General features: G+C 47.4%; 1 pseudogene; it reads left to right on the top strand.

Annotated features, from left to right (window-relative positions):
- The first annotated feature begins 8,552 nt into the window (after window positions 1-8,552).
- Window positions 8,553-19,048, top strand: part of LOC139053395 (uncharacterized) — a 36,073-nt pseudogene continuing 25,577 nt past the window's right edge.

The following is a 19,048-nucleotide window of genomic DNA, read 5'->3' as shown; positions in this document are numbered from 1 at the left end:
ATTGGTGCAGCTAAAGAAATATCCTCTCTCTCTCTCTCTCTCTCTCTCTCTCTCTCTCTATATATATATATATATATATATATATATATATATATATATATATATATATATATATATATATATATATATATATATATATCCAACAATGACACCAAGGATAACACAGTGGAAACTAGGGTTAGTTTTAGTAGTCACACATAACCCAGGAAGTGGATGGCAAAACGGCGCTGCGGTCGCTCAATTGGCAGAGCATCGCACGCGTAAAGCGAAGACGTGGCTTCGTTCCCCCCCTGCGGCAAGTTGTTTTCCATCCTTTTGATTCATTTTCAATTACATTAATTTATCACCTTTTAATTCAATTGGTAATTTCCCCTGTGTTGTCCTTGGTGTCTTTGTTTGTTGGCTTAAGATATAGCATGAGTGCGTATGCGCGTGCGCGCGCGCGCGCGTATGTGTGTGTTTGTCAAGCCCTGCTGCTTGCTCAATGTTGTCAGCGACGCATTTTCTGCGCAAGGTGCAGTTGTGAACAGATATGCTATTATTGTTTCCGGGGAAAAATTCGTTGTCAGCTTGTCATAGTCAAATAGCTATTGCCATTTTCGATCCCGTCAAACAGGGTATGCACTGCTGCAGCCAAAAGGACAGCGACGGATAACATAACGGTGCCATAAATCTCCACTTTCCACTTTGTTAATTTCATATTGCTCACTGTTGCCTTCATTTTCGAGTTTGTGTGAGTGTGGATGTTCGTGCGATTTTTTCTTATTTTTTTCTCTCTTTGTGCGATTTCTCGTCATATATTAAACCTGCCGTAGCATTATCCACGCGTTTCACTTGGATAACCTCAGCGGTTATCATTTACATTTATTTCACCAGCGCGCACGTATTCTCGCATATACCGGTTTACTTATACAGTTTCGTTGTGGTACATTCTAGGAATACGCAAGTTGTTTGCGCGATGGGTGGGCTGTGCGGTGCGAATAACATAAATTGATTGACTGATTGATCGCAATACCGTGGATGAGATGGGAAGGGAAATGCTGTTCAAGAATGGCTTGAGTTAGTCCTTTCGCCCCCATACTGGCAAAGACCGCAGCAGAGGTACAACCATTTTGTCTGCATTGTCGTACAGTTTGATAACAGATCCGTCAAACTAAATGAAACATTTTCATACACTTTGACGGAACCATCAAATTAAACACATCACAAGTTGCCGCCCAACACAGAGCGTCATGCATCAGCATACATCATTATACATCAGGATCATACATCAGCATCATACATTATCACAAGTCCTCCTTGCAACGTACTCATTAAAATTAATAGTGACATTTCATTATATATTTAAATACAAGCCAAATACCACACAGGGGCCAACCTTATATAAACAGCGCGTACACTTCAGATGATCTTATTTCGCGGATGTAACATTTTTTTATTATAGTCATTTAGTAAAGGCGCAAGTTTGTTTTGAAGCATCTGCTTACTATAACCAATGCGACGATTTTGAAAGTTCCATGTTTCTATTGTTCTTGTGTTACTTGGCACTTCTTTCCGACTGAGATTTGCTAACCACATGAAGAATTAGGACATTCCTAAATAATTGTGATAATCACACGACAATTTCTACTCACGTGTGTCTTGTGCTCTAAATATTGTACTTTTAAAAAAAGTTAGTAGCATGCAGAATTGGCGCATTCTCAATTATTCTCAAAATTACTTTTTTGCGTCACTAATAGTTTCGAGAGGTTCGATCCTGTAGTAGGTCCCCAGACCACATGACAATAATATAACATAACAAGCCAGTGAATGTTAAAACGGCTATTCCCCTATAGCTAGTGGTCTGGCATAACGCAGCGCCAAATTTCTCAGCAGTTTGGCTCAGAAGGCCCAGAATTCAAACTGGCATATCGTTTTGTTCACTTAACTGTACATGATGTATACCGTTCATGGCCAATCTGTGAGTCAAATGAAATGCCGCATGTCTCATAAGGAGGGAAGGTAGGCACCCTTTTTTTACTTTTGTGTGATTAATGCTGTTGAAATGGGGAATGCTACGCTGTTAACCGAAGCATACCAGTGATATTCGGAGATGTAGATTGTGCTTTGAAAATGTGCTACACTTTCACGGATTGGCAATAGTCTATAAGCGGATCGCGGAGCGACGGATACCAGTCCTGTTTCTTCGCTTTTATGCCTTTGGAGGAGGTATGTAAGCACTAAGATACGAAGAAAACGGCATAGCTCTCCAGCCCCGCCTGAGCGCCAGCGCGAGCCAACACAAGCTCTCTCGTCTTCCGTGTTTCCCAACAGTGTACGTTTGTTTTTGCTCAGCACGGAGAGTTTCCTCCCGAACCAAGTCAAGACAAATCAAACGACTCTATCGCAATTTGAAGCGTGCGGATGTTGAGGGCTGTGAAATAAAAGCCACAAAATGGCTCCCTTGTCGAGGATCACTGTCCCTTTAACGTCGCACAGGCGGACAGGAACATAAGCGCAGCAGAACAAAAAATATTGATTACGTTTACAAAAGACAGAAAAAAAGAATGGAACAACAAAAGTTATAATGCCACACGCCAAATGCGTGCTATTTTTCAAATTATCGTGTTACACTTGAAATACAACACAAACTAAAGAAAAGCAGGAATACAAAAAACAGAAACTTCAGTTTAAGCAACAATGTACAGCGGAGAAACACAAGCCCAAAATGCGAAAGCGCACAAGTCATTGCAAGCGTTTCGGTATGCGACATCCAATTCAGCAGAGCTTAAAATTGCTCAGAACCGAAGTGACACACTGCGAGACACGGGGAGGGCTCGCACGTGTACTACTACGCGCGCATGCTTGCACTATAACGTCGTGCGCCCGAATTGCGACTGCCGATCGGGACGGGACGCGAGCCAACGCCCGACACGACGGACCCGCGTCGCGATGCGAGCATTCCGATCCGCCGTTCCGATGCCGCCTCGAAACGGCGGAGGCGACGTGCTCGCGAAGCGCTCGCTCCATCAGGCACACGTCCCGGAGCGAGCGAGCATCTGTATCTGCGCGGAGATTGCGCGGATTAGAAACGAGACGCTCCTCCGGCCGCGCCATTCTTCACCGTTCTTATCGGTCTCTTCTGGTCCAGTGAGGATGTATCGTCCTTCATTTTCCCCGATCGACGGCGGTTATCAGCGCCTGCTCTCACGGCCCCCTCTACTCCCCCCCTCCGGTCTGTACTACGGTGGTGTGCTCGCCACAGCGAGCCGAGAGCTATAGCCGATCGCCGGGGGTGTGGAACATCGCCCTGACTTCCTGGCTCGTCGAGGACTCCTTCGCCCGTGGCGTCGTCGTGTTCGTGCGTGCGTGCGCGCAGCACCACGGCAGGCTTATATGTACCTGCGCCCATGGTATAGACCGTATGCACACACCCGGCGTCGCGTCGTGTGCGCGACCGAGCGAAGGCGATGGGCTGCGAGCCTTCGTCCGTACGCACGTATAGGGACCGGACTCGCGCGTACACCGGGCGCACACTTGCTGGTCGCCGGGAAGCGTCGAAATCGCGATCGCATCTCCGAGGAGCCGTACGGATGAGGCGGGCGAGACAGAGAGAGAGAGAGGAGGAACATCGCCGCGCATGACGTGATTCAGAATTTCGCCTGGCCTCGTTCGTTCGCTGTTTCTTTTGCCTTCTGCGCGGGGGACACTGGCTCTCGAGGAGGACTGGTACGCGCCTCGCCTTCCACGCCGGCGTATATCGTCGATCCTGGAGGTGAAAGTGACGTGGCGTGCATTTGGCCCGTCGCCGTATCCGCTCCCGCTGTCTCCGTGTCGAGTGTATACGGCGCTTGCGTATACGCAAGCTGCACTCACGGCGGATGCCCGGCTGCGCGGGGCGTGCGATTACGCGGCGCGATAAGCGTTTATACGTCGGTGGAGCCTTCGGGCTCGTGTCTACGCTCGGTCTTATTAATGAGCCTCCCTCCGATAAGAGGCCCCCGCGCCCGTGCATTGTTGTGGCGCGACCGTCGCTTACGCGCGCGGACGTGCTCGAAATGCGGTACGAGTCTCTCTGCCCCCGGTGCACGCGGACCTTGTTAGCCCCCCAGCTAATGGCCGCGTGGTTAATTCTTCATTCTGAATACCATGCGCGCGCGATACACGATCCCATTTAAAATCATTTACGTTAAAAACCGCGCGCGGCGCGCCTAGGAAATTGAGCGACCCCGATAAGAGGAGCAGTCTCCTCTCGGAAAGTTATCCCGGCGAAGAGGCTGCTGTGGTTTGTGTGTGCGGGACCAGTTTCTTTCTTTGTCTTGTTAGTACGAATGGCATCTAGCCGCGCTGTCTGCGCGTCTTTAGATGGCCGATCTCGGTAATGCCCATTCGCGCGCTTCAGTGGGCAGCAATGTTTCTCTTTGTCACATTACTATCTTTGGTTGTACGTCAAGGAGGGAAATGCCTCGCCGAGTGCAGAAACACATGTCAAGGAGGAGCTCGTGTGCATGCACGGTCGCGCGCAAGCAAATGCTTGGCATGTCAGTGACATAATGGGGTTTGAGATGCGTTCGATGTGTCCAGAACAAGCACAGCAGAGCTTCAAGTTTTTTTTGCTTTGTATTGTGCTGGTTGGTCTTGTACTTTGTGCGTGCGTCTTTGTGCGTGCCTGTGTTTTTGTGTGTGTCGTTATCTTCTATGTATATATCATTACGCTTTCCTTCTCCGCTTTCCTATTCGATCTTTCTGTCTCCCCTTACCTTTTCCACAATTTAGGGTGGCGAACGGGTTGTTTATCTTCCGGTTATCCTCCCATGCCTCTTTGAATCTCATTTCTCTCTCTCTTTTTCGTCACAGCTGCTCATTTATCCCGTCCCAGCTTACGCTTTGATTGCTGGGTCCATCCCGACGATGCATTTAACGAATACAGCTGAGGACTCCTGGAGTTTCGCATTCGATTTGCGACCAAGAGTTACTGCTCTTGGCGAGATAAGGTTTGTGTGCACTGACATTTCGCCACCCGTTTTGGAGGCTTGGCCTTGGTTAAGACGAAATACCGCGGGCTCCTTCATAAGTGTGTTCACCTGCGTTAGGTAGTTTCCTAGGCGCGGGTCCTGCACCTATAAATTCCATGCTTGACTTGTTTCTATGGGTAGGTAGCGTCGCAATGTTCGTGCCTTGATGAAAGTCGCGCACCTGTTTCCCGTAACCTTCCCCAGCCCCCGTCTCGCTCCCATGTACTTCCCGTTTTCCGTATTCCTACCCAGGGCCCTAATTGTTTACGTCGTAACCTCGCACACGCTTTACGGATAGTCTAACAGCCCGAAGCCCTATAGATACGCAGTACTGCAATGCTTATTGTTACAGCGAAGTAAAAAAGTAAAGAAGGCGCAGTATCCGTGTTCTTAACTCCCACGGTGGCCGGTATAGTTATTGCGAGTGGAACACACATCTCACGCTGCCCGGTGCGTTCGAAGCGAGGAAGGAAACAGAACCGCCATCATAAAAGGAAAACGGGCGCCGGCTCATATTTTACAACTACGCCCAGTAACACTGAGAGCTGTTAAAATCGACACGACGCAACAACGCACGGCGTCCGCGTAAAGGGGGTCACGGCTGGAGGTCACGGCCCGGGTCATTCGAAGCAACACCACAGTGCGCGCCAACGGGAAGAGAATGCTTAGGGGAACCCAGCGATGACTTTCTTTAGTATTTCGTTTGCTTTTTTTTTTCTCCCCTTCTAACTTCTACTTATGTATTGAGGGGCCGGGTGGGGTTAAAGATCCCGCTTACAAACGCGTCTTTCCCTCCGCTTCCCTCCACCTTTCCTCCTCCCCGGCCTGCTCCTATAGTTGCACGGGGGTCAACGCAAGGTCGCCGCTGGCCCCACACGAGGAGCGCGCCCGCTTGTAATGAAGTTGTGTGTTTGGGGCGTTACCGCGCGCCGAGCGACGCCGCCGCGGCGAGCCCCCGCACAACGACGCCGCATTCCAACCTAAAGGTGTTCTTTTCTTTTCGGGCCCCCTCTCCGCGTCTCCTCCTCTTCCAATTCTGCTGCTCCTTTCACGTCGCGATTCTTACTCCCGGGTATCGTCCTCCCCCTGCTTCTCGACCCCCCCCCCCCCCCCACCTGTCGCGCGTATCATTTATTACTGGCAGGAGCAGTCAGCCCTTCTGGCCCACGGTCTTTTCGGGGCCTAATTGCCACCTGTGGTCTCGCCCCTGTCGGGGGTTACGCTGCCTGCCGCGAGCAAGGTGCCTACCCGTCGCGAGTCCATAAAGCGCCGGCCCCACTGCCGCGCACTACCTCCCTTTCTCCCAAGTTCGAAAGCCGGCAGCTTACGCCCTCATCGAGCTGTCACGAGAGAGGCTACGTTTCTCTCTTTGTCATATTTCGTGCAGCGCATGCGCGCGTTCCTTGGTGCGAGACGTCCCACGTGATGAGGCTCATCGCATCACAGAATTGCTTCGCCAAGTGTCTCTTTCTAGGATATAAAGTTACGTCACCGCGTGTCTGAAAGTTGACTGATACGAAGAAGCACAAGTAGAAGGCGCGAGGTTTCTCTTAAAACGACGTTGTGACCTTCTGCACGGAAACACTAAACGGTGCATACAATGGCGCGCCCTTTTTCCATGTCCCTCGTGTGTCGCGCTGCATTCCGCCGGTATGGAATATCAACTGGCGCCGTGCCCTTTCTTTCTTCGGTGATACTGTAGGCCTATTGCGGCGGCAAGTTTTGTCATTGCGTTGACCTGATTAGCTTTATTTTACCCTTGCACGGGAATTCGAATAGCCAGATGCTTAGTCTAGAAGAGGCACATCTGTGGCTCGGGGAATTTATTGAAATAACTGCTTTCGCACAAGCACGCTCGACGATCGCATCTATTTCCTTCAGCTCCCACGCGAGAGTGTTGCCTGCCGCTCTGCTGACTCAGATCGCGCGTTCGATGACCGACTGGTCGAGCGGCGCATGTCAGTCGCCATCAAGTCGATAGACTGGCACCAGATTTCGACGTCCTTGCAAGTCAACTTTAACAATTCTTGCGCGCGCATCCTGATTGCAGTCAACGTAGCCAGCATCAGTTGCGGTCATTGCCAAAGACAATTTGCCTGCGAAATCTTATTCCTGGTGCCTCGGACATTCCGACGTAAAGGCGTTTCGGTGAAATAAGTGTTTCTATCTATATGTATATTTGCATACGGTCTCTTCGGAGCACGGACATTTAGTGCGCCTATATTCCGGTGTGCGTGCTGTTTGACGTATTGATACATTAAACCGTCGGCGTTTCCTGCTTGTCAGTAAAGTTTTGTTGCAGAGTCAGACCTGACTACTGGCACGGGAAAGAGAAATAAATGGGCCCCCATCGGGAAAGCGGAACCACTGCCCTAATCATGCGAAAGGACCTGTTTAAATATGGACTTTCAGTCGTTTTATTATTACGGCTGTAGTGCCAGGTGCTTGACAGGCTTGTCAGAGGTTTTCATGCATTTCCATTTATCCTACAACAAGACGTCTCTTCCGCGCGCTCAGCGGCGTTGCGGTGAAGGACACCTTTACTGGCGCAAATAGAATGATTCGAGGTGCCGCTTATGACGTGCCAGGGGAACCCGGCGGCTCAACTACCCTGGTTCGATCACCCCCTTTAGCTTTGACCAAAAGTATTCAATGAAGGCTTACTTTCGAGTGCAGGTTTTGTGTCGAACGAACCATTGTGTTCAAAAACAAAACCTTGTCATCGTGCAACCAAATTATCCGAATAGCATGAACATGGACTGAAAATTAGTTTTACGTAATGTAGAAGAGTCACTAAACGCGGGCATGGAATAGCGCAAGGAAAAGCTACCTATAACAGTGGCCGGTATTGCTGTTGTTGTGCCATTTAAGTTATGCAGGATGAGAACTACTGTATTAAACTCCGCCAAGAAAACAGTTGCGCAATCTCCCAGTTGAAAAAGACAACAGGAATTCCTGTCGCAACAAATTTCTGTCACAACTGCAGAAATTTCTGTTGTACGACAGAGGTTCCTGACGTTTCTGTAGTTGCGACAGACATTTCTGACGTTACAACAGAAATTCTGATGTCGCAACAGAAATATCCTGTTGAGAAGACTAAGCGTTCTGAAGTCGCAACATAAACGTTCTGTCGCGACAACAAAAGTTCTGAAGTCGTGACAACAGCTTTCTATCGTGACAGCGATTCCGTCGTCACGACAGGAATTCTGACGTCTCAACAGAAACATTCGGTCGCGACGGCCAATAGTTCTGAAGTCGCAACAGAAGCGTTCTGTCGCAAAAGTGTTGCTACCATCGACAGGTATATCGTGGCGTGTTTACATCGTGGCAATATGCTGTCAGAATGAACACTCATACACGAATGTTTATGTAGCTATTTTGCATTGAACACACGAATTATATGCGCGCTCAAAAGTGCGAAAAGCGAGAGACAACTGCATACTGCAACCCTACGTCGATAAGCCAAGCATTACCAAGGCTATAAACGCTACCCTACGTTTCTGTGAGACTGCAGGAGCTAGTGTAAATTTTGACAAAAGTAGGGGTTTTTGGCTAGGCATGTGGGCGCTCACTCCCTCTGTATTCGCGGATATTCATTGGAATCAGTCTCCGTTGCGACATGTTGGTGTGCCTCTCGATAACTTCCGTAATAATGAGCCTTATTGGACGTCCACGATAACCACTATCCGCCGAAAGGTGACAACCTGGCAGGGACCTGATTTCTCCATTTTTGCGAGAGCCAAGGCATGTAATACATTTCTCGCTTCTAAGCTTCTTTATGTTCTGCAGGCTGTGCACTGCTCACGTGTCTATGTTCAAGCACTTCATAGAATATTTGCATGTTTTATTTGGCATTCATCATGGGAAGCCATGAGAAGGGACAACGTTTTTCTTCCGCTTGAAAAGGGAGGCCTGGATTTTGTACATTTATTTGTGCGACAATTGGTCATGCGCTTATTTTACCTTAAAAATGTCCGTCATCCATTCCTTCTCGCAGTTAATCGAGCACGTCTTGCGTCACACCTCCCTTTTCTTTTTGTCACGACAAACATTGCTCAAGAAATACCATTATGGGGCTTCCTAAAGGAACTTGTCGACACTATTTCATTCTTAAAAGCCAGATTCACCCGTGAATATTTGTTTACCGTTAATCGCACGTCGCTAAATGTAGAACTTATAGATAACTTTTTCCCTGAACCTCTGTACCGAAAGACATATCCGTTTCTATTTGGTCAAGATGTTCTTTGCCGTGTCCGTACATTGTGCATTGCGCCAGCAGCGAAAACATTTTTCTTTAAGCTGCACACCTCCACAGTGCCAGTTATAACGTGGCTTCCGGAAAAAGGACTGTATGTACCTGGAATACAAATTGTAGACTTTGCAATCAGCCCGAGACAATAGAACATTGCTTTATATTTTGTCGTGACGTATTTATATTTTTGGGACATTTTACAAAGAACTATCAAACAAGGCTTTCCGCTCAGATATTATGGTATCCGGTTCCTTCCTTTCAAAAAGACAGCCAGTAATACACAATATGATTTGTTTATGTTATTAGGACTTTATTCATTATGGAGAAGTCGAATGATCGACTGACATGCCGAGCCACCCCGCTCGACAAGGTCTATCTTCCGAGAAGAGACTGCTCAAGTGCGTAGTGTGGTTGCGGCATTTGATACCGTACGTGAATGGATTTCGCGTCTGGACACCTGTGTTTGTTCGCCAGAATTCTGAACTCTCATTGGACTGCATAACATGTGTGCATTTGTTTCTCATGCATGTTTATGTGTAATGTAACTGTATTGGTTTGACACTACTCATAATTCCATGCAATAAAGAAAAAAAAAAGTTCGGCGTGGTGCAGTGGTAAGATGCTGGGTTCGGGATCGTCAGATCTCAAGTTCGAAACCCCGGTGGGGAATATATTTACATTTTTCTTTTTTGTACTAACAAATTTACATAGCCTTAAAGAGGTCTCTGTCAATTTTTAATTAAATATTGATCAAGAACTACAGAACTTTCGTCTACAGGACGTCACACTACAGACAACAGAGCGACAGAAACAACGTCCCAAAATACATCAGACCTGAAATTGCCTGTTGTGTTTATCAAGTAGGCTGGCTCAACCGAAAGAAAAGAAAGACCAATAAAATGCAGGACGAAAGGTCCTCAACGCCTGACTTCTGCTTTGCACTGCAACGCATCAGTCGCAATGGCAGCGTTTGCTGAAAGTGTCTCTAAATGATCTTGAAACAACCTAAGTTACGGTATGGGAGTACAGCTTCGCGTGATATGAACGTTTGTGAAATAGAACTCCGAGATAATCAGAATAACCATAAGTAAACAATCCAGCACACAACGTCTAGCACTGCTGCTGCGGCCTCCGACTTCAGTTATAACAGCATAATGATGACAGCAGCTGCAAGCGACACGAAGGCTGGAGAAGGTCCCCTCAACAGCCACCGTGTGCAGTAATGAACACTGTCCTTTAAAAAAACCAACCAGTCTTTGACGCTTTGAAGTTCTGGAGAAGACTCGATTCCGCGCACGCATATTTATCTTAACCTACTGGAGCCACCAAACATCATAGTCTAGGGCATGCCGCAAGTACGCTTGCTTGCTGCACTTCTCTCGCAAGAAATACGCACAGTGTGCGCCTAAAAGCAAGAATAACGCATGGAAAGAAAAAAAGGCCATTAAAGCACCGCCGGTGTGCCAACCTGTACTACCACAAGTTATGCGAAGCAAGAAAAGGAAGCCAAGAGCATACATACTTGCAATATTCGAAAAAGCCTAGCCAAACGGCAGTATCTCCTGGAATTTCTTTTTAATTACTCGTCCTTACAAGCACAGGACGTGCGGCTGCTCTAAGATACGTTGTAGCTAAAATTCTTGAGAACGCGTTTGGCTGCCGAATCTTCGAGTAAGCAGGCCAACAACCGACATAGTTGACACTAATTAGCGTACTGCTGCTAAGTGAACGAAGAAGGTAACGGCCGAGTTTGTAAAGCCCCCTCCATAAAATAAAAAAAATAATGAAGAGGAAGATGAAGAGAAAAAGTAAAAAAAAAAAGTGAAAAAATTAACTACATTTTTTTCCCCGTGTACTGTTAATCCTAGCATATGCTTAGAGGGAAAAATGCGATAACAAGTCAAGAAACGGAAACAGGTTCCTTACTTGACTCGCGAGGTAGGACGTACGAGAGCGCGCATAAAATGCGATCGTAAACAAGATTGATGACCGCTGCACGATAATATTAATGTGAATGCAAAGGTCACTCATCTGAATAATGGCTGGGAAAATGTGCACAATAAGAACGGGCTCTCGAAAATGATAAATAATAATAAGAAGAAAGACAAAGAAGGACTAATGCAATTACATGGAAGTTTTTATAAATATCAGCCTTTCAAAAAGAAGTTCACTAAGCAATCCGTGAACTCGTGTATAATGCATACAGGAAGGGCTGATTTACTGTTAGAGACTAAAGTGTTGATGTCACTCTAGCGCAGCGACAATTCCTTACTATAACAAATACTGATAGAACACACCTCATAATGAATGTCGACGTTAATGCGATTAGCCTTAAAGGACCCCTCACCAGGTCTGGTCATTCTGAGCTAACAAGCGCCGTGCATACAATGGGCGCTAACGATCGTGTCTGCTAGAGTACTACATCGCTACGCGCCGCGGAAAGAGCTGAAATTTCAAACCGAACGCCGTTTGCCCTCTTCTCCTCATGAGCACCGGACTACCAGCCAAAGAGTCGACGCATATCGCACAAGTGCGCCTACGTACATCGCACTGCTGTGACGTCACTCGTAGTGACACGTGACTTCGAGAATTATTGAAGGCAACATTTGTTATTTGTGTTATCTGTTGCTTCAGTAGACGAACTATAGTTTACAGAAATAATAAAACACGCAAACCGAATGCCCGCAGTAATAATAAAACACACAAACCCAATGTCGGCGTGTTCTTGTTTTACTTCGCCCCGTAGCAAGAGAGATGTGCTTCCGTTTTGTCTGCGTGTTCCCAAGCCATGCAGTCGTGCGCGCAGACAACGAAAGTATGTCATTTTCTACCGTGTTCCAGCGCGCAGTCATCCTCTATGAACAGCTTATTGTGTCTGCCTCAGTATTCGTGTAGCACTGACTTATACCGATAGTCAGGTGTTCTCGTGCACAGCGCGCAAAGTCGTGTGCTGCGCGAAACGAGACAATCGCAACAGCTCGCACGCGACGCCGTCAGCGGTAGTGCGCCACGCAGCAAAAAAGCAAGGGGGAAAAAATTGGAGGACGCTTAAGCTTCGCCTTCAAGAGTGGAACGCGACAGCGTTCCAGTCGACCCGCCAAGGGGTGTAAGACAGTGGGCTACGGCGCAGCGACTACGCGTCCCGCATCGGACGCGGTGAGCGTCGAGCAGCGCCGCGTTCGGAGCGGCAACGAAATGTGCGTCTGAGCAAGCGACGCACGCCTGAGCCTTAGAGCTCGTTTCTAAGCCAACACCGCATTCACTAGAGACGCTTTTGTACCGCTTTGAAGCATCGAACTCATGGCTGAGTGGTAGAGTCTCCGTCTCACACTCCAGAAACCCTGGTTCGATTCCCACCCAGCCCATGTTACAAGTCGTTTTTTATTCATGAAGTGCCTGCTGGGATTTATCGCTCACGGCCAACGCTGACGACGCCGACACCGACGCCGACGACACCGGCTTTTCTGCGACACGAGCTCCTTAACGCTGTCGCGTTAAAATGAAGCCGGAGCCCGTGACGTATGCGTCACGCGATCCTCCAGCTCCGGTATGGGAGGACGCAGGGAAGGAATTTCGCTTGCTGAGGCTAGACGGGGCAAATGGAGCGAGTGTCTCTCTTGGCAGTGGCCCTCGCCTCCTGATATCATGGGTTCGCGGCACTGAAATATTTCAATCTCGGCTATTAATGAACCCATTTGAAAAAATTGGAGGACGCTTAAGCTTCGCCTTCAAGAGTGGAACGCGACAGCGTTCCCGTCGACCCGCCAAGGGGTGTAAGACAGTGGGCTACGGCGCAGCGACTACGCGTCCCGCATCGGACGCGGTGAGCGTCGAGCAGCGCCGCGTTCGGCGCGGCAACGAAATGTGCGTCTGAGCAAGCGATGCACGCCTGAGCTTTCTAAGCCAACACCGCATTCACTAGAGACGCTTTTGTACCGCTTTGAAGCATCGAACTCGTGGCTGAGTTAAATAAATAAAAAAAACTCGTGGCTGAGTGGTAGAGTCTCCGTCTCACACTCCGGAGACCCTGGTTCGATTCCCACCCAGCCCATGTTGCAAGTTATTTTTTATTCATGAAGTGCCTGCTGGGATTTATCGCTCACGGCCATGCCGACGACGCCTGAGCCGACGCCGACGACACCGGCTTTTCTGCGACACGAGCTCCTTAACGCTGTCGCGTTAAAATTCTTGCGACAGAACGCTCCGTAGAGGGCACGTAATAACCTCCAATTTATAATCGAAATTTGCTGTGTCGTCTGGTGAGGGGCCATTTAAAGCAAAGTAGCGACACACCGTACTACCACCTCAGACGCACGAAGTGGCACTCTCGCGGCCAACAATGCCAAATGATATACCACGACACAGTATATCTTGTTTTAATCAGTGCACCCCATTTAGAACTCCGTAGCAACGTCGTTGCAATGGCTCTTCATCAAGCAGCCGCGCTTTATGCGGAGGCTTCTGTTGTGGATGCGAGCGCTATCACTCTATCATAGTTAAGGCTACATACTCCTTATGTCACCTTGGCACATTCATTCTGGGGGATTCACGAAGATTGGGAACATACCAATACCACATACGCAGAGCCGGAGTTGCCTGTTCGGGCACATACCCTGTGACACATCATACCGAGCGACCCAAGTTGTCTACTACGTACTACGCCAGACAGCATTCAGTAGGAAGTTGTCTGCTCGGCCAGATACCCTCTAGCCCATGTCGTGTACTAGGCAAGACAGCGGCCAGCTCATACCTAATTGTCCAAGCTGGTATATAGACAACTTATGAGTCACTGGATATGGTGGAAGAGGTTAGATATGTATACATACCGGAAACTGCGTGAAGTTCCGAAAGAGTGATAATCGCATTAAAACGGTCAATGTTTCTAAGCGCTTGTATGTATGCCCACAGTGGCCATTTGTAGAGCATCGAGCTCTACAAATGATGACAAACATTCACCGTGTTCAGTGCGCCGTGAGTCTGTGCAGTTCGGTTGCCGCTCTAGCGGCATCTAGACCTTTGCTCCTGGTTTTATAGAAGCCTGGAAATGCCAGAACATTTCGAGGCGTTTCACATCGCAATGAAATTGCGAACATGAAAGGAAAACTTGTGGGCGTGATTGTGGCGACCTCAGTGCTTTCGGGCTTCTGCTGCAAGATAAATATCGACGCACAATCCCTATCTGTTACTGCAATCCTAACCCTCACGAATCACCTCTTTAACGACAGCTTCCTCGACTTTCCTGATGGTTGCAGATCTCTATTAGCCAAACTACCAGAAGCGGTAGTTTTGTGACGTCAGGGTGTGCCTTGTATGGAGGCGAGTATGGGTCACTGGTAAAGCAGGGAGGGAATACAGTTGTCAAATCCGTGACTATACGCAACGCGCACCCACCGAACCCGCTTACACGAAACGTTCGAAGTGCTGCTTCTCGGTGTTCGTTTAATGCTACTCTAAGATTGAGTATGTTTCGTTTGTCCACCTGATACGTGATCTGAACCCAGTAACGAGGAAGGAAGACGCATGGGCAGGTGAAGCAATGTGCACAGGTAGAATACTAAAATAAGAGTCACGCAAAGCACTCGCCCAAGAAAGGCTCGCAACAAGGTATTTAGTGTTCACGCCGTCCATATATCGAAGGTAAGATATGGCGAATGAATCCCCATGGTATGCGAGCTTGCGTGGTATAAAGAGGCGCCTTAGGCGGGGAACTGAAGCATATTGCTTGCTATGCAAGGATAACATATACGTACGCGACTGTCGACAATTGCGAGCCGTCTGCTCGAACGTAGTGAATGCGAGTTCACGGAAGCTCGCCACACACTGTAGAGAAAGTGTTGATAGCATCGGTCGCGGTCACTGGAATGCGCGCGAGCCTTGTGGTTATAGTAGAATGAATGGAGAAGGCTTTTAGAGGTTGCGATGACCCGCGCTGATGATCCCCACCGGATTTGCGCGGAAAGCACTTATGCGAGAGACCTGCTATCGTTCCCACGGTACACGTACGCATTTAAGTACTTTCAACATTACTCATGCGCTGTTTGCCTTGTTGAGAGGTGTTCCGTGGGTCTTTAAAAATAAAAGGACATTAAAGAGATTCATAAATATGAGGTAGATTTGAAGATTGTGCTTCCGAAACAACGGATAAGCAACTTTTGCCACGTGGAGAGCCTTGGCCAGATAAAGGTGACGCAAAAGGAAAAGACAGGCGGCGACGCCACGGCGATCTTCCCGCACTAGCTCCCTGTGACGTCATTTCTTTTGAGAGCACCTTCTCACGGCTAGTTAATTTATTGTCAGAAAATAAGAGCTCCGTGTCTTCTTTTTATTATTCAGGCAAATAATCAACTTGATAAGTTTTGGAAACTCTCAGTGCAAATAAACGGTTCAGGTACAAGGAAATTTTGCGAATATGTGACCTCAGAATGATGTAGACGCTGTTTGGGCACGAAATTCAATTAGAGAAGCTTCGTTTTCTCCCCCTATAATCATTTTCCATCAGAGAGACAAAAGTTCAGCTTTGAGAGGGTTGGATACACTATATGCAATGCTTGCCCATCTTTCCGAAGTAGCTATTGATACAATCTCGACCGGGTGAGGTGGGTCTTCATCGCAAGCATAAGGAGACGGTGACGAAGACGGGCATCATGACGATGAAAAAAAATGAGAAAAGAATGTATTCACTTCATCGGTGCCGTTGCCAGGTGGGAAGAGGACTTGGCACCCGGAGATGCCGCGTCCCAGAGATTACATGTACCCATCAACCCAACATCATTCGGTACATTGACCCCGGCACTTCCCCTCTACCCGGGTTGACTGGGCGGGGGGCTTTGGTTCGGGCCAACGGTTCTTCCCGGACAAGGGGGCTGCTCTGGTGCAGCGTGACTGAGCTACTGCACTCAACACACAAACAGCCATGTCGGCCTTACAGGGCACAAGTCTGAGTGACCCTCGGGTTGCCCTAACACAAAATAGATCAAGGCATACAACCATGGAGACGACCAAAGCCATCCGCGGAGCAGCGCTACCACACGGGGGTGCGCCACGACCGGTTCCGGCTCTGGGTTCCACTGAGCCAAACAAAACCCCGTGGATCAACTGGCACACACGGCCAAGTCGAGCGACCTTAGGATCACACATCATAACTTAATGGACAGCTTTCTACCTGACTCATCAAAAAAATAACGGCAGGAAGAGCCCACACTTCGAGAAACTTCTTGTTGCCCAAGTGATGCTGCTACGTCGTTGTGACTCTCATCCGAGTCGCGAGCGGTTCTGCATAACACGGGGGCTAGGACGGCCTTCAATAACCCCTCGCGGTCTGGTGGTAGTCGATGTCTCCTTGGAAAACTTGGGAAACTTGTGGAAGTGGCAGTGCCTCTGACAGGTTGTGACGTCGACGACCTCATTCCCGAGAACGAGGGCAATTATCTCGACATGGCACGCTGGAAGGTTTCCCTCATTCGAGAGGTCGAAGACCAGGTCGATCACAACAGCCTTTTCGGGAATGAGGGAAATCGTCTCGACGCGGGAAAGCACGCTGGAATGTTTCCCACACTTGAGAGGTTGAATTCCCGGCCGATCGTAGCACTATACACAGGCCTGCTCGACTTGTTAAATTTAATTTGAGAATGTGGTAAGATGCCCAAAGCTTGAAGAATGACTATTATTGTTCCTTCCTAAAAAAACGGGCGAATCCCCAAACTTTCCTAGTAGCTGCCGATTCATTGCACTCCCTAGTTGTCCAGCAAAGTCATATGAGAACATTATCCCCACAAGACTGGCTTTCATTCATGAAATTAAACATTTATTAGGCATCAATCGGCGAGTCTATAAAGAGGGCTGCTCAACAGTCGATCACCTTGTTCGCCTTGAAGGATGCAGAACATTTTTGCACAAATACCATCACCTTGCAGTATGCTTTGACTTATAGAAGGCGTACGACGCTACTTGGCGCTATGGAATAATAAAGGACTTGGACGACCTCAGAATTTGTGGCAGAATGCTGAATTGCATAGAGATTTTATGTCAGACAGAACTGTTCAAGTACGACTGCGGAGAGTGCTTTCCCGTACCTTTGTTCAGGAAAACAGCGTACCTTAGGGCTGCATTTTAAGCACAACACTTCCGTTTCTGTTTTCGTTTGTTTTGTTTTTATGTTTTATGTTCTTCATGTAACACAAGTGCACCAATACTAAGGCGTAAAGCTGTTCTTGGGCACTTCAAGAAAAATAAATAAATAAGTAAGTAAGTAAGTAAGTAAATAAATAAATAAATAAATAAATAAATAAATAAATAAATAAATAAATAAATAAATAAATAAATAAACCCTTCGTCATAAAAATAAATTCAATAAACACAGTCATGCCATATTCAGTAATGCACTCAATATATGTGCTTGACTGATAAATAGCCTACCATATCTCAAGCATATAAATATGTGAGAGGAAAATTCAAAAATAAGCGAACAGACTGGGGAGACAGAGACTGTTTCCGATTTTCCTCACAGGAAACTGTAAGATTTTCACAAGCAATTGTAGCTACGGGTTTTATTCTCACAAAAGCGGGGCATTCAGTCAGACGCGGCGCTCGAGTTAAGTGTAGTTACTCTTCTCTCTTCTGATCAAACAAGTACAGAAATTTCTAGGCATAGTATTTGGCAAAAAACTGAATTTCCGATCTTGCATAGGCTTGCTAAAAAACAAGAGTCAATAAAGCGCTCAACCTACCTGAAGTTCGATCTCAGAAGCACTGGGGTTCCGAACACACGTGTCTCTTACGCATATACCGATCTCTGGTGCGTAGAATGTTAGGCTACGGATGTGGGGTGTAAGGCTCAGCCAGACATTAATATTTTGAGCACCTTTAGCCTAACGCAATCATGGATTGTGCCTGACGACTTGTGATTCTGGAACTTCCACAATCGCCTGTATACTTTAACGTTTACTATAACGAACCCTCGTTACAGCACAGAAGAACATTCCTCACACGTTTATATGTACTTAGAATTAAAGCTTTGTCAGAACATGTATATCACAATCTTTTTAACGAATGTGATACAAGACTACACTACACAAATAACCCAAAAGCTTGATTGGCTTTGAAGAAATACTTAACGAATGCAACATCCCAAGCGAGGCGCTCTACGTGGCTGACAAGCCGCGTGGAATAGCTCCGTGGTGCGATTTTGCGAACTTCCGAAATTTTAGACCAAAACACCTAAAAAAAACAATTGCACCACGCAAACACATATTACGATAATTCTGCGCAATACAACATCACATATGTATGAGGGCTTCATTGAATATTATAGGTGGTTAATTCAAAGACACAAGAACACGTGGGATATGGAGTTGTATTAGAACAGTGAGGAAACTGAGTGAATTAACCGCATATAGCGTCAATTTTCACAGCATAGATGTATGAGCTGTCGATAGCCAGGCAGAAAGTAGCCAACAGAAATGATAAAGAAATCTGTTGTTTACGCACACTCGTTAAGTGTAGTTAACGCACTGCAGACAAAATCGGAGCTAGACGTCGTCACTGGAGACAAGAGACATTTTAAACATGTTAGATAGCATCACAAACCAAGGAAAAGTTGTCCGCCTTTGTTGGGTGTCAATCCATGTAGGAATTTATTGGTAATGAGAACACCAGCTGAATGCGCCTCCAGTGCAACAAAACCCTCAAACACACAAATAAATTTACAATTGAAAGATAGGATAAGAGCTATTCGCAACGCCTCAATGTTGTAGAGTGAGGGGAATTCCACAATGAATAACAAGCTACGCCTCATTAAACCTGT

The sequence above is a fragment of the Dermacentor albipictus genome, chromosome 1 (assembly GCF_038994185.2).
Source record: "Dermacentor albipictus isolate Rhodes 1998 colony chromosome 1, USDA_Dalb.pri_finalv2, whole genome shotgun sequence".
NCBI classification, from domain to species: Eukaryota; Metazoa; Arthropoda; class Arachnida; order Ixodida; family Ixodidae; genus Dermacentor; species Dermacentor albipictus.
Note: the sequence above shows the minus strand (reverse complement) of the source record. Positions and strands in the feature narration are given on the sequence as shown.